Genomic DNA, 12913 nt, shown 5'->3' with positions numbered 1-12913 from the left:
CATAGAAAAAGTAATGAAAACTTAGTGGATAGTGAACACTACTTCCTAGATATTCATCATCTTAAATGGACTGGTGACAATAGTTCAGAAGGATAATTTTAACTTTCTTCATTTTTCTAGACTATTTCTAAATTAATTTTGACTATTGGGAGGACATTCATAATTTCCTATAAGATGTAAGTATCAGGAGTAGTAGAGTACAGGGTATTTGGTTGACTAAAAGTAGCTTCCATTGAGAACACAACTCAATTTAACGTGGCAATAATAATAATGAACTATGCATACTAAAAATGTGATAAGTAGAGTTATTGCACCATAATAGTAATAAAACAATGTAATATTATCAGAAAATGAGAAATAGTGCCTTTGTAATGAAACATTGGGCACGAATCCTTGGGGATTTACCATCATTACTGTTTTAAATTAAAACAGATTTTTTTTTTGTCTTAAAATAGAATCTCGAAAAAGCCTCAATTCACCCACATAGTACATAGGGTGCCAGGTTTGTACTGAACCATGCTGGCGGGAAAGAGTGGCTACAGGACAAGGAAGAGCACCAAACTTAAGATAGAATTCTAGAAGCTTATCTGTGGATCTTCTATATTTGAAATGCCATTTCCTGGTTTAATGCATTTTAAAAGTTGTCATGTTTCTAAATCTGTTACACAATTTAAACTCTAAGCTATATTCACGTTTAATTTTTAATTGTTATTTTTCTTTTTAGATTAAAGAATAAATTAAAAGGAAAATGGTATGATACAAAAATATTATTTTCTATGTCATTCTTTGGGTTTGAAATACCCTAGCCCTGTAGATACAGTCTTTGTTCAGGAACACATCAAGGCTAAATGCTAGCTGTGCTTGGGCAGCAAAATACAACTTGTCACACCTTATATAAGCCAAGCGCTTTCACTGACATTGAATAAAGCTCATTCTAGGGTCAGTCCCAAGGATACAAAGCCAGGCGAGAAAGTGACTTTATGAAAAATCACTGAGTGCACACGTGAAAGTGCATTTGGAATTTATAACCCAAGGATTCTTTTTTTTTAATTAAGATTTTATTTATTTATTTGACAGAGAGAGAGAGAGACAGCAAGAGAGTGAGCACAAGCAGGGGGAGTGGGAGAGGGAGAAGCAGGCTTCTGCTGAGCAGGGAGCCCGATGCGGGGCTCCATCCCAGGACTCTGGGATCGTGACCTGAGCCGAAGGCAGACGCTTAATGACTGAGCCACCCAGGTGCCCCTAACCCAAGGATTCTTTACAGCAAATTAGTCTTGCAAATTTGAGATTTTAAAGGATATCCACTTCTTAAATAAATGAAGTAGGAAAGTTTTTCCCTACTCCAACAATTCCACTTGTATTAATGTACATACCAGATTCTAGATGTTAGTGGTTTTGCAACTCTATTGTTTATAACAATCCTCTGAGTTGTGTATTAAAACTGCTGGTACCCAAATTCTAAATCCCCTTCCCACCCAGTAGGTCTGTGAGCTTGGGAATCTGTCATTTGCATAGACCTCAGGTGATTTTGAGGCAGGTAATCCTTTCATCATATTTAAGAAAAACTGATAATTTTGAAATAGTTATGAGAGGAAAAACAGTTAATGTTGTGTGATACATCTCTAATTTTAATACTTCTAGAAGCTAATAGACACGGAGTTCAGAATACAAAGATATTTTAATTCATTGACAATTTTAGGTTTGGCTTCTGGCCCCTATTGTACCCAGTTGCATATTTTGTATATTCTCTCTTTGAGCTTTGACCTTTTGTTGTTAAATGGATGGTGGTGGTAGTGTGTAGACGACATTCTTTCTACAATGCCTTCACATCTTTTGTGATTCCGTGCTTCTGCACTTTGGCTTTTCTTAGCTCCTGGGTTGGGTTTCACAGGGGCACAAAGCCCTTGATGAGATCAGAGTACAAGCTGATGTTCCTTTCAATCTTAATAAATTCCACCTGCATTATTCCTAAGAGTTTACTATTGTTTTCTCCTGCCTTAGGAAGGAAGAATTTGGGTGGAATGAAAGTATGGTGGGCCTTTTATTTGTCAGAATACTGGAAGTGAAAAAGAAAAGTTATGGAATCTTTAAAGGGCAGAGTGTATCTCGATTTTCATCGGTGAGAAAATATGCTCGTGCCATAGAAAATGAATTTTGTGTCATCGCTGACTATTCATAAACATATGGTTATTTCAGTAAAATAGGTAAGATGTCATGTGACCATCTGTTTTCTCTATTTCTAGGCATTCAAAAAAATGGGGTACCTTTTTTAAAAATACAAAAACCTCCAGAATAATTTAACGTGAAAATATACTTGAATGAAATAGCATGGCAACTTATATCTAGACCAAGCATCTGCCAATAAGTTTCATGCTTCACTAACCCCTAAAAGAGGAAAATAAAAGTCCTTTGATTTTTCTGCCTTCCAACTCTGGAACAGAATGTCCCTGACTTTAGAATGGATGATCTCCAAAAAAGAAAAAAAAAAATGAAAAGATAGATTGACATACATTAACTGCTAGTATTTTCAGTATTTCAAAAATTTGCTATGTATATTCATCTCATTGAAATATGCAATTATGCCGTTTCTGAGAGGTGATGGCATCAGTAATCAGGCCAAAGGAGTGGGAGCTTACCACAAGGAGCCTAATTTCCCCACCTGTTCTATACAAAGAAGAAAGCTTCCCGACGCCTCTCATGGGATCAGTAGCTGTCTAATGTGAGATAGATGGGGAAAGTTTGTTGTCTTAACCAATGCTATGATTTCTGAATAATAAAAGCAAATAATTAGATAGCACTAATTTAGATATTATTTTAAGTGTTTGTATATATACATATGTGTGTATATATATGTGTATGTGTATATATATAATAGGCGTATATTCATGTAACTGTCATTATCTTCATTTCACAGTCTTGAAACTGAGCAGTGAAGAAATCACATCCCTTGTCCAAGGTTACAGAGCTGGTAAGTGAAAGAGCTGAAATTCAAACCCAGGCAACTTGGTTCCAGAGCCTCTGTTCTTAAGTAGGCACAACATAACTCTCAACCTTAAATTAATTGTCCTACTGATAAGCCATCCTGGGAGGCTGTACAGTTCCATCTATGTTGGCATTATTAAAAATGTTCTTGGACTTTCTTTAATGTGCCTGATTGCTGAAACATTAGAAACCAATCCAAACAGAGTGACATACCCCCAGTAGCTCCATCTGGCAACATAGCAAGGAAGTGAGCTGTCCCTCTGGCTAGACGCAGGCCCACAGACATGCTTGGTTTTGTCTGTGGTTTTGACCTGGCCAGTGTTTCACATTTTAATTAGTTACCAAAATAAACACAATGAAATTTAAATGCCTTATATACCAATCTGAATTTCTCCTCTTTCTCAGAAAATTGGAACCTCTATATTGGGTTTTTGTCTCGAATTTCCCACAGTCTTCAACACCTGCATCCCCCAGAAACCAGGGCTGAGGGTCACTTACCATTTGCCACACCTCATACATTCCACTTCCTTTGTGTATTTTACCTGCCTGGGCTTCTGTACACATATGACTTTGTGACATTTGAACAAAAAATATTGTTTCCAAAGAGTAATGGAAACAAAGCAATTACTGAAACTTGTAAAAGGGAATTTCAGAAGGGTGGCTTTTTAGGTGAGACGGGTATTTATTTCTGGTGTATATCTACAAGGTTATGACGAATGCAGAGCATCATTCTGAGCTAAAGAACTAAAGAGCAGATTGAAACCTTGGGGCATATAATTCTGGCCCTTCCCTAATTTTCTGTGTGCCCTCGAGCAAGTTCCCCAACGTTCATGTAGAATACCATATTTTCCAAATTCTGGATCCCATTTACATGATAAAATGACAAAAAGAAATATTTTTATACCATGGTATGTAGTCACTGGAGGATCGATGACTTCATTCTCAGAGAGAGAGGGATTTACAATATTGCCTTGGAAACTTTCTTTTGCTTATTTGGCTAACATTTTGATCTTCTCTGGAATAGAAGATGTGTTCACCAAGAACTCTCCCGCACAGAATTCTGTAACCAAGTCTGCTTTTCACTGAGTCCTTGGAATGTTTGCCTTTATCCATGATATATACAAACTCCTTTATGCTCTGTTTTATCTGCACCGTCAGGATTTGTGCAGCTCAAACCTCCAGATATTTAGCTATTGGTTCATCCGGAAGATAGGTACTGAGTGCCTAGCCCATGCCAGCTCCTCAGCTTCCTTATTGTATTTTACAAACTTGGAACAATGAGGCAGAGTCAAAATTATTACGGAGATGGAGGATGCTCAATGTGCTCGCTGCTCTATTTTGTGGTTTGCATGGGGTTGCCGATATTACCGAAGGAATATTGCCTCACGTTTGAGTTCCACAATTACTAGCAAAGGAGCAAGTATCCTAGATATATGTTGTTCTCCACACTGCTTGTGGCTAGGAGAAGTGTCTCCCTAGTCACTTAGCATCTCTGCATCATCAGTCTGCTGGCACTGCAGGGGAAGAGATGATGAGATTTGAAAGTACTCATTATTATTCTTTGTGAAAATTTGCCAGTTTGTTCTTCCCCTCCTCTCATTCCTCAGAGTCTGTCTCAGAGCCTTTGGCATTCTGTTGTGTTCTGTCTGGCGAATTCTTCAGCCCATGTGCCATGCTTCTTTTCCCTTTCTTCCAAATTTACCCTTACTTGGTCACATTAGAGAAATGTTTTAAAGTCAAATACACCAAGGGTTCCTTCATACAATACATAGATGATGTCGCTGAGTAAGGTTTGAGAATATCTTCACTTCTTTCATCTGGGATTAAAAAAGTGTGTAATCTGTGATTCTGTTTAGATTTCATAAGGTTCTGGAATTTCTATTCAGACAGCTTCTAAGCAATTATTTATAGGGCTGCTTCCTTTTTTTTTTTTTTTTTCCTTTTCTAACATTAAACCACAGTTAACAGCATCTCAACCACTTGTTCACTGAACTCCTGCAACAGGTTACAATTGAGAGTACCAGACAGAAGCCCGTTAATGCCGTAATGCAATCAATTGTATCAACTAAGATACAAATGGGAAAACGTTAACCCTGCGAATGGGTGTCTCACTGAATTAAATGAAACCTGCAGTTCACCCTTTCCCCAGAGCCCTGGGTGAAATTTAGAGATACAAACTACATTGGCTAGAAGTATTTTTGGATTTTGTTTTCTTTCCAGTCTATGGCTCAGCACATGCTCACCTGACATCTCCTCTCTACTTTTTATTTCACCGCAAGAGGTTTATCCTCTGATTCTGAATATATCAGGATGGGATGTTTGAGGTGTGTGTACAAGTGTGTGTGTTGGAGAAGGTGGAGTCCCCAAAATAAGGAAATTGAGAGCGATCTAAAGGTCTCTTTTTGAACTGATGGGTTCAACCAAAGAACACGTGTTTATGGGAATTCCAAATTCCCAGACTGTGTTCATCTAATACCTTAAGCTGCATCAGTCTATCCTGTTAAAATTCCTTGAATGTGGAAATACATTTTTGTAGGAATTTATTTTCTTTTTCTGGAGAAAGAAAAGTGTAGATAATGCCTGGCAGACTATCATTATCTTCAACAGACAATAATGATTTAGGAGTGTAAGATAGGAAGCCGAAATGGGAAACTCCATGGAGAAGTATTTACAATTGAAATTTGCTGAGGCTTAATGCTCTATGGCCTCCATTACCCAGAACTGAAGGAAGTCCTACAGGCAGAAAACACGTTTGCTTTCTTTGCTCCCACTTTCTCTAATAGGGATCTCTCTGTTTCCCTTGGCCAGACTACCAGGGCTTAATCCTCTTACCTGATGCTCTTTGCATTGCCTCAGCTAATTGCTTTAGAACAAGGGTCAGTAAAATTTTTCTGCAGAGAGTCAGATAGTAAACATCTTAGGCTTTGCAAGCCACGTGGGTTTTGTCTCAACTACACAATTGCCTGGTTACTCCTGCACGAAAGGCGTCGGAGACAAATTATAAATACTGATCCTGATAAGATTCCAATAAAACTTTATTTACAAACTCTAAAATCAGAATTTCGTATAATTTTCATGCATCACAAAATAGTATTCACCTCTGGATTTTTTTTTTTTTAGCCACTTAAAAAATATAAACCATTTGTAGTTTGTGTGCAGTACAAAAATGGGTGAGAGACTGGATTTGGTTAATGGACTATAGACTGCTGAGCTCTGCTTTAGAAGACTTCAGTATTTACCAACTTTTACCCTCACTTCAGTCTGTTCAGTTTCTTCATCTGTCTGACAGAAACTAGGTTCAACTGCTACAAAAAAATTTAGGCAGCTTGGCATCTTCAAAGTATAAAGCTAAAATTAATGTAATGATTTATTTGATAGGAGGTAATTGACATAACCTCAGATCAAAGAAAATTGCCTGGATGTGTTAGACATCAAAGACTACTGTCCAGGGAAAAGTCAAGTAATGAGAACATAGGGTGATTGTAATGAAGCCTCCTCAACTTGACCTTGTGCCCTCAGGCAGGAGACCAGAAAATTCCTCTTTGCAGAAGAGATCAGCTAAGAGGAAAGACTCAGTGACACAGATATTTGTTGATTTCACAATGAAATTTCTTCAACGCCCCATATTATTTTGAAATAGGGAGGTAAATACTAAAAGTAACAGTTTTAAGTATGGAAAGTAGATGCCTGAAAGGAACAGGGCCTGGGGAGGGAAGGGTGGAACAGAGAGAATGTACTGGTTTTATTTTAAGCCTCGTAATATTTGAATTTTAAAATCCTATACATATATTTTTATAAATATAATAATTAAGAAGAAAACAACCCTTTGGTGACTCTCAATGCCTACAGAAGAAGTCCAAGCTATTTGGCATGTCACACAAGACATTCGATAACTTGGGCATAACCCACCTTTCTGGCTTTACCACTATCACTCCCCAGCCCACATCAGGCAAAGAACTATTCTGTCCAACTCACTTTCACATCCTGGTGTTCTTGCTCCTATAGTTTTTGCTCTTTTTTTTTTTTTTAAGATTTTCTTTATTTATTTGAGAGAGAAAGAGGGTGAGAGAGTAAGAGAGAGCACAAGCAGGGGGAGCGGCAGAGGGACAGGAAGAAGCAGACTCCTCTCTGAGCAGGGAGCCTGACTCGGGGCTCAATCCCAGGACCCTGGGATCATGACCCTAGCTGAAGGCAGACACTTAACAGACTGAGCCACCCAGGGGCCCCTGTTTTTGCTCTTGAATGTCCTTTCCTCGCTGCCTGGGAAGCTACTTATCCTTCAGTAAACACCAGCTTAAATGTTGCCTCCTCTCTGTACCTTTCACAGACCACATAGGAATCATTCATTGGTTTCTTATCTGTGTACTCTCAGCTCCTTTGCCATGTTTACACCATAGCACTTAGCACAGAGGATGATTTAGTTATTGGACTCTCATGATCGTTAGACTTTAAGTGTCTCAAAGCAAGAATCAGGTCTGATTATCTTCATATCACTATTTCCTAGCACATAGTAGGTACGCAGGTAACAATTACAGCATTGAAGATAGATTTAGCTATAGTTAGATGCTTAATGAGAGAAGAAGCTACATGATTAGTGACCAATTGGATTTGCAATGTGAAAACAAAGGTCAAAGATGACTTTTGCTTTTAAATTTTTAAATTGTCAATAACTAGGAGGCTGATGGACCACTGATAGAGGAAAGGGGAGGATCTTCTCTTGTGGCAAATATACAAGGTTGGTTTTATTCTAACTGAGCTGTGGATTGACAGTAAGTCATCTGATAAATTGTTCTTATCAGAAGTTAGAGAAACCAGTTGAATTTCAAATGAGAAGCTAAGGTTAAAAATACAGATTATCTTGTCATTAGCATTTAGGCCTTCTCTGAATCCAAGAGATTTGGTGAGATTTTTGAGTTAGATAAATGCTTTAAACAGTAATTCTCAACTTCAGGTGTATATGGGGATCGTCTGGAGAGCTTGTGAAAATACACATTCTTCTGGTTCCGCTCCCTGAGATTCTGATTCAGAAGGTCTGGGTGGGGCCCAGGAATCTGCATTTTGATAGGAAACGTTTGATGATTCTTCTCTAGATAGCCCACATCTACACCTTGAGGAATTACTGGCATGATGGGACAAGGAAGAGGTTGGAGAAATGAATTTGGGAGAGATCCGGAAGGCGGGAGGAAGATGTGTACTCAATGGAGGAGAGAGGGACGGAGAGCTCCAGTTTCTCCTGCTATCTGCAGAAAACAGAAAACACTGGAATTAGAATTTACCAGCTCCTTTATATGTCTTCAAAATGACTTCTGGTTCATGGTTTGAATTTTAAAGTACCGTCACAGACCTCACATCACAGACCTCAGAAACAGCCTACTGTAAGGATTGAAGATATCTGGGAACTTACGCCACTTTCAATCTCTGTTGATTAGGAATTCTATTGCTCTAAGTATCACGCCTTTTTCTTCCTCTTACCAAATGCTTTTGCAGTAATAAAATCAATTATATTCTCAGATTTAACACCCTTTTGTTAACTAAATTGTGTAAAAGGACTTTATAGATATGAGCATTGTTTTTCACTATATAAAATACCCTTTGGTGATGACTCATCCTTATATGCAAAACTCAAAGAATCTACCACTTACTGCATAAATGACTAATGAAACATTTGCTCTTGCTGCTAACTCAGGAAATGAATAAAGCCTTGTGAATATTTTCCGTAATCAGTCTAGAGCCACAGCTAGTTCTATAAAAGAAACAAGTCCAACTGAAATTTTAATGATAAAATAATAAATAATTATTTATTAAATTACTTACTTAATTTAGTAAATTATAAATACACATTGGCCAAACAGATATGGCAATTAAACTTGCCAGTTCCTTCATTGCAATCAATGAAGTGAAGCATGGAAACTATCATTGCCTGCTACATGTGGAAATAAACAAAGACTAACCAATGAGAACAAGCAAAAGTTATTTACCCCAAGCTTGCTATTTCAAAGGAGTCAGCCACCATTACGTGTGTTTGGTAGAGACTCAAAGACAGGCATGGGAGCTGGAAAGCTTTATACTGAATTAAGGGAGACTTCAGGTGTGCCCTGATTGGGGGCTGTTGGCATGGGAAGCTAGCTGTACGTAGGCTAATTAGAAGTGGGGCATCCTATGTGATAGGTTAGGAGTGCATATTTGGCTCTCTCTGGTTGGTCCTAAGATGGAAGGAGGACAAAAGGTAGGGAAGCTGACAGTTATTAGTCAAGTCCTGGGCATTTAGGTTTCAGTGTTACAGGGATTATTGTTTGTCTTCCTGGACTGATTGTTGGAGATAATGGTCTGAATTCTTCAAGTCTGACTTACAGATGGCAGGCTGGCTTTCTGGGCTGGATATTGTAACTAATGAGTTGGTTTCCTGAGCTGGTTGCTGCAGACTGTGTGTCAGAGTTCCATTTTTGTATATGGTCTGACCATTGTCTGTACATTCAGTCTCACATACACAGTGATGGCTATGATTTCTTAAAGCAAATTCATAGATAAAGTTGGGTAGATCTCTAAGACTTACTCCAAAGCAACAAAACAAGGTAATGGATACAACTGCTATTATTCATATCATGTAAAAAGAAAAACTTATGCCAACAATACTCTAGATGTTTAGTGAACCTATTGTTTAGCAAATACTAGATGTGGATGTATGTTTAGTGGAAGTTCTGGAACAATATAAAAATATCACATGATGGAAAGTTCAAGAAAATCACTGAGACACTGGAGGAATACCTGCACTTGATTCCTAGACCCAAGGGGTGGTGGCAGAGGGAGCAGCTCTTTGTGGAGATGTCCATACATGTGTGAGGGAAGGCCTTTGTGGGTGGGTGGGAGCCCGATGTGGGAAGAGAAGGGGAGTGGGCCACTCTCCCCTAAACTGCATATTCCAGGAAGAAGTCTAAGAAGTTGGAATTTTGAATTTTTATTTATAAATTTTAAATTCACCCTCTAGATGGCTATGAAGGTGTATTATCAAGATAAGGACAAAATATATTTCATTTAACAGTTTATTAGCTTGATTTACAATTTCAAAGTATTTCAACAGTTGGTATGTGGACCCCTATTTGTTCCAAAAATATCAAGGCAGGCCTGATAGTGCCTGCACTGTTCTAGAGCTTGGGCTGGGGGAAGGCGAGACTGAAGTTTTCAGGCCAAAGAAAGGTGCTGTACCAGTAACTCACTCAGGCAGAACCTGTTTTACCTTTTCTCTGTTCCAAACCACCTGTCCACACAGTGCAGTCTAGCTGTAGCCTTTCCACAGCTAAACTGAAAATGATTGCTTCCCAATCCCGTACTCCTGGTTATATGGGAAACATATAGTATGGATCTGTATCTAATAAGAAAGATAAGTTGTCCCCCAAACTGTATTTCCTTGAATACATCCAAATTATTCCATTCAGATATTTTGTTTTGTTTTAAAAAAACAAAAATGGAATGGAAAACTATTAGAGGATTAGGAGAAAGGAATTTTCACTATCCAATCTTGTTTCTTTTTTCTTTATTGGAAACAATGTCAAGCTTACTGAAAAGTTGCAAATATCATACAAAGAACTTTTTTGTTCTCTGAACTATTTGAGTGTAAATTGTTCATATGATGCCTCACCAACCCTGAATACTTTAGTGTGTGTTTCCTACAAACAAGGACATTCTTCCTTGTAGTTTGACACAAACTACAACCATCAAAACCATGAAATTAACATTACTATTCTGTAATCATCAGACTCCACTTAGATGGCGCCCACTGTCTCAATAAAGAACACATGGGGCAAGGTGTGACCTGACGTCTGCCAGTCTCACCAGCCTCATCTTCCATCATCCCCCTGGCTCAGGAGGTTCCTGCTCCCCAGCTGTCTTTTCCTACCTCAGAGGCGAGCAGTTCTTTTGCTTGAGGTATTTGCATGTACAGTTTCCTCTAACTCAAATATTCCTCTAATGGTCTCAGTGCAGCCTAGCTCTTCTTCCAGCCAAAACCATTCACTACCTCAGAAAGGCCTTCCTTGACTTCTCTCACTTAAATTAATCCCCCTAAGCTTTCTTTAAAATATATATATATATATTTATTTATTTTAGATTTTTAATATATTTTATTTAAACTTCTGAATACATATATTAACATAGTTCAAAATCAAAAGAAAAATAAATGAGATATAATGAAAAATTTTTCTGATTCTCTTTCAGCCTCCCAGTTCACCATCACCCTCAACGCCAATAACCACTTTTATTTTCTTGTGTTTCCTTCAGAGTTTAACTTTTTTTTTTGCTGGATTTAGTACATATTTATTTATTTATTTGTTTATAAAAGATTTATTTATTTATTTTAGAGAGAGAGAGAGCATGCACTCAGGGAGGGGCAGAGGGAGAGGGAGAGAGAGAATATCAAGCAGGCTCCCTCCTGAGCACAGAGCCTGAGGAAGGACTTGATCTCACAACCCTGAGATCATGACCTGAGCTGAAACCAAGAGTGGGATGCTCAACAGACTGAGCCACCCAGGCTCTCCTAGTTTTTATTTTTTAATTACTGAAATTTGAACAGGTAATACATTCCCATGTTTCAAATTCAAAAGGAAACAAAGAAAGAACATACAGTTCCCTAAGCTTTCTTATAAAACCTATGCTTCTCTTTCATTGTATTTTTCATGGTGTATAGCTGTGCTTTTATTTGTGAGATTATTTGCGAAATGTCTAATTCTTCTATTTCTAAGTTCTATGAATGTAAGGGAAATAATATGTTGCTTATCATCATATCCAGGGGGCCTAACACAGTGTCTGGCACATAGTAGCTGCTCAGTAAAAATTTATTCAATGGATGAATGCCTGGGAAAAGTGAATAAGGTGTTCCTTTTCTGTTCAATGTTTATGCAACTGAAAGTAATATTTTAATCAAATTTTCAATGGCCAAATCATAGAGATGGAAATTTTAGGAGTTTTGAACTTCTGAAGAGAGAAAGATGAGAGGATGTGTTAAAAAAAAACAACAACACAAAAAACCCCCAATATATTTATTGTGATCTAGTGTTAAAGGCAATGATTCCATTAGACAGAAAAGTATGCATATATTTTTCCTTTTACATGTATCTTTTATACACTGGAGATGTGGCTATGTACTATATTGCATGCTATTATGATGCATTGCAAAGTAATTTAAGGTGAGACATAATGAGTGGATTCTGGTGAGATACACTTAGGAGTGTTTTCCTCAAACTTTCTTATATATTCAAAATTATTTAAGAAACACCTTTATTATATTTCAGATATATCATTATAAAAATGATCATTGAAAAGCTATGTGGGATATTTTGTAATGTGATATACATTGTAAATAGACACTGTAAGTTGTATTATTGAGAAAAACACAGTACAAGCCATTTAAAATTTTTTAAACTAAGCTTAAATTTAAAATTTTGACTATCCCTTTTATGAAAATTAAAGAATACATTAAATAAAAGACATTATTCTAGTAATCATCTTACTAAAATCTTTTTTTATGCATAATGAGGCTTTTGAAAAATTCTAGTGACATTTCATTGAGCTCCACACATTTCACCTAAAGACCACAAACACACGGAATCGCAGCAAATGAGAAGGGAATTAGATTTATTCAACTCTTAAGGAGAAAATAGAAATACTATTTCCTTCTTATTGTTTTCAGGTCCATTGGGTATATAATAAGAGAGGCTTCTCTGATATAAGTACATGTCTAGATGTATGTAGACTCTTACATATTAATAGATTAAATATCTATTAATCCTATTACTAAGTGTAAATTACAAAATCCACAAAAATGGATCTGTTTATGTAGTACTTATATAACCTTGTTTTGTAAATAAAGTACTTATTTTCAATAATATGAAACAAATTACCAAGGTAGAAAAGAAGGTCTTTTCCACTCCAAAGATAA

General features: G+C 37.2%; 1 long non-coding RNA gene across 2 annotated transcripts in view; it reads left to right on the top strand.

The window, feature by feature from the left end:
- LOC118001018 overlaps positions 1-12913 on the top strand; it is a 215746-nt gene that overhangs the window by 28338 nt on the left and 174495 nt on the right. The window contains exons 3-4 of one of the 2 annotated variants that reach the window (XR_004676608.1): positions 2915-2968; positions 8073-8541. This is a non-coding gene — a long non-coding RNA (uncharacterized LOC118001018). Of the gene's footprint in view, positions 1-2914; positions 2969-8072; positions 8542-12913 lie in introns of those variants that run through there. The other variant, XR_004676607.1, reaches the window with a different exon arrangement.

The sequence above is a fragment of the Mirounga leonina genome, unplaced genomic scaffold (genome assembly GCF_011800145.1).
Source record: "Mirounga leonina isolate KUSES-001 unplaced genomic scaffold, KU_Mleo_1.0 Mir_53, whole genome shotgun sequence".
Lineage (NCBI taxonomy): Eukaryota > Metazoa > Chordata > Mammalia > Carnivora > Phocidae > Mirounga > Mirounga leonina.
The sequence above is the reverse complement of the archived record's forward strand: the minus strand, read 5'-3'. Positions and strand labels throughout refer to the sequence as shown.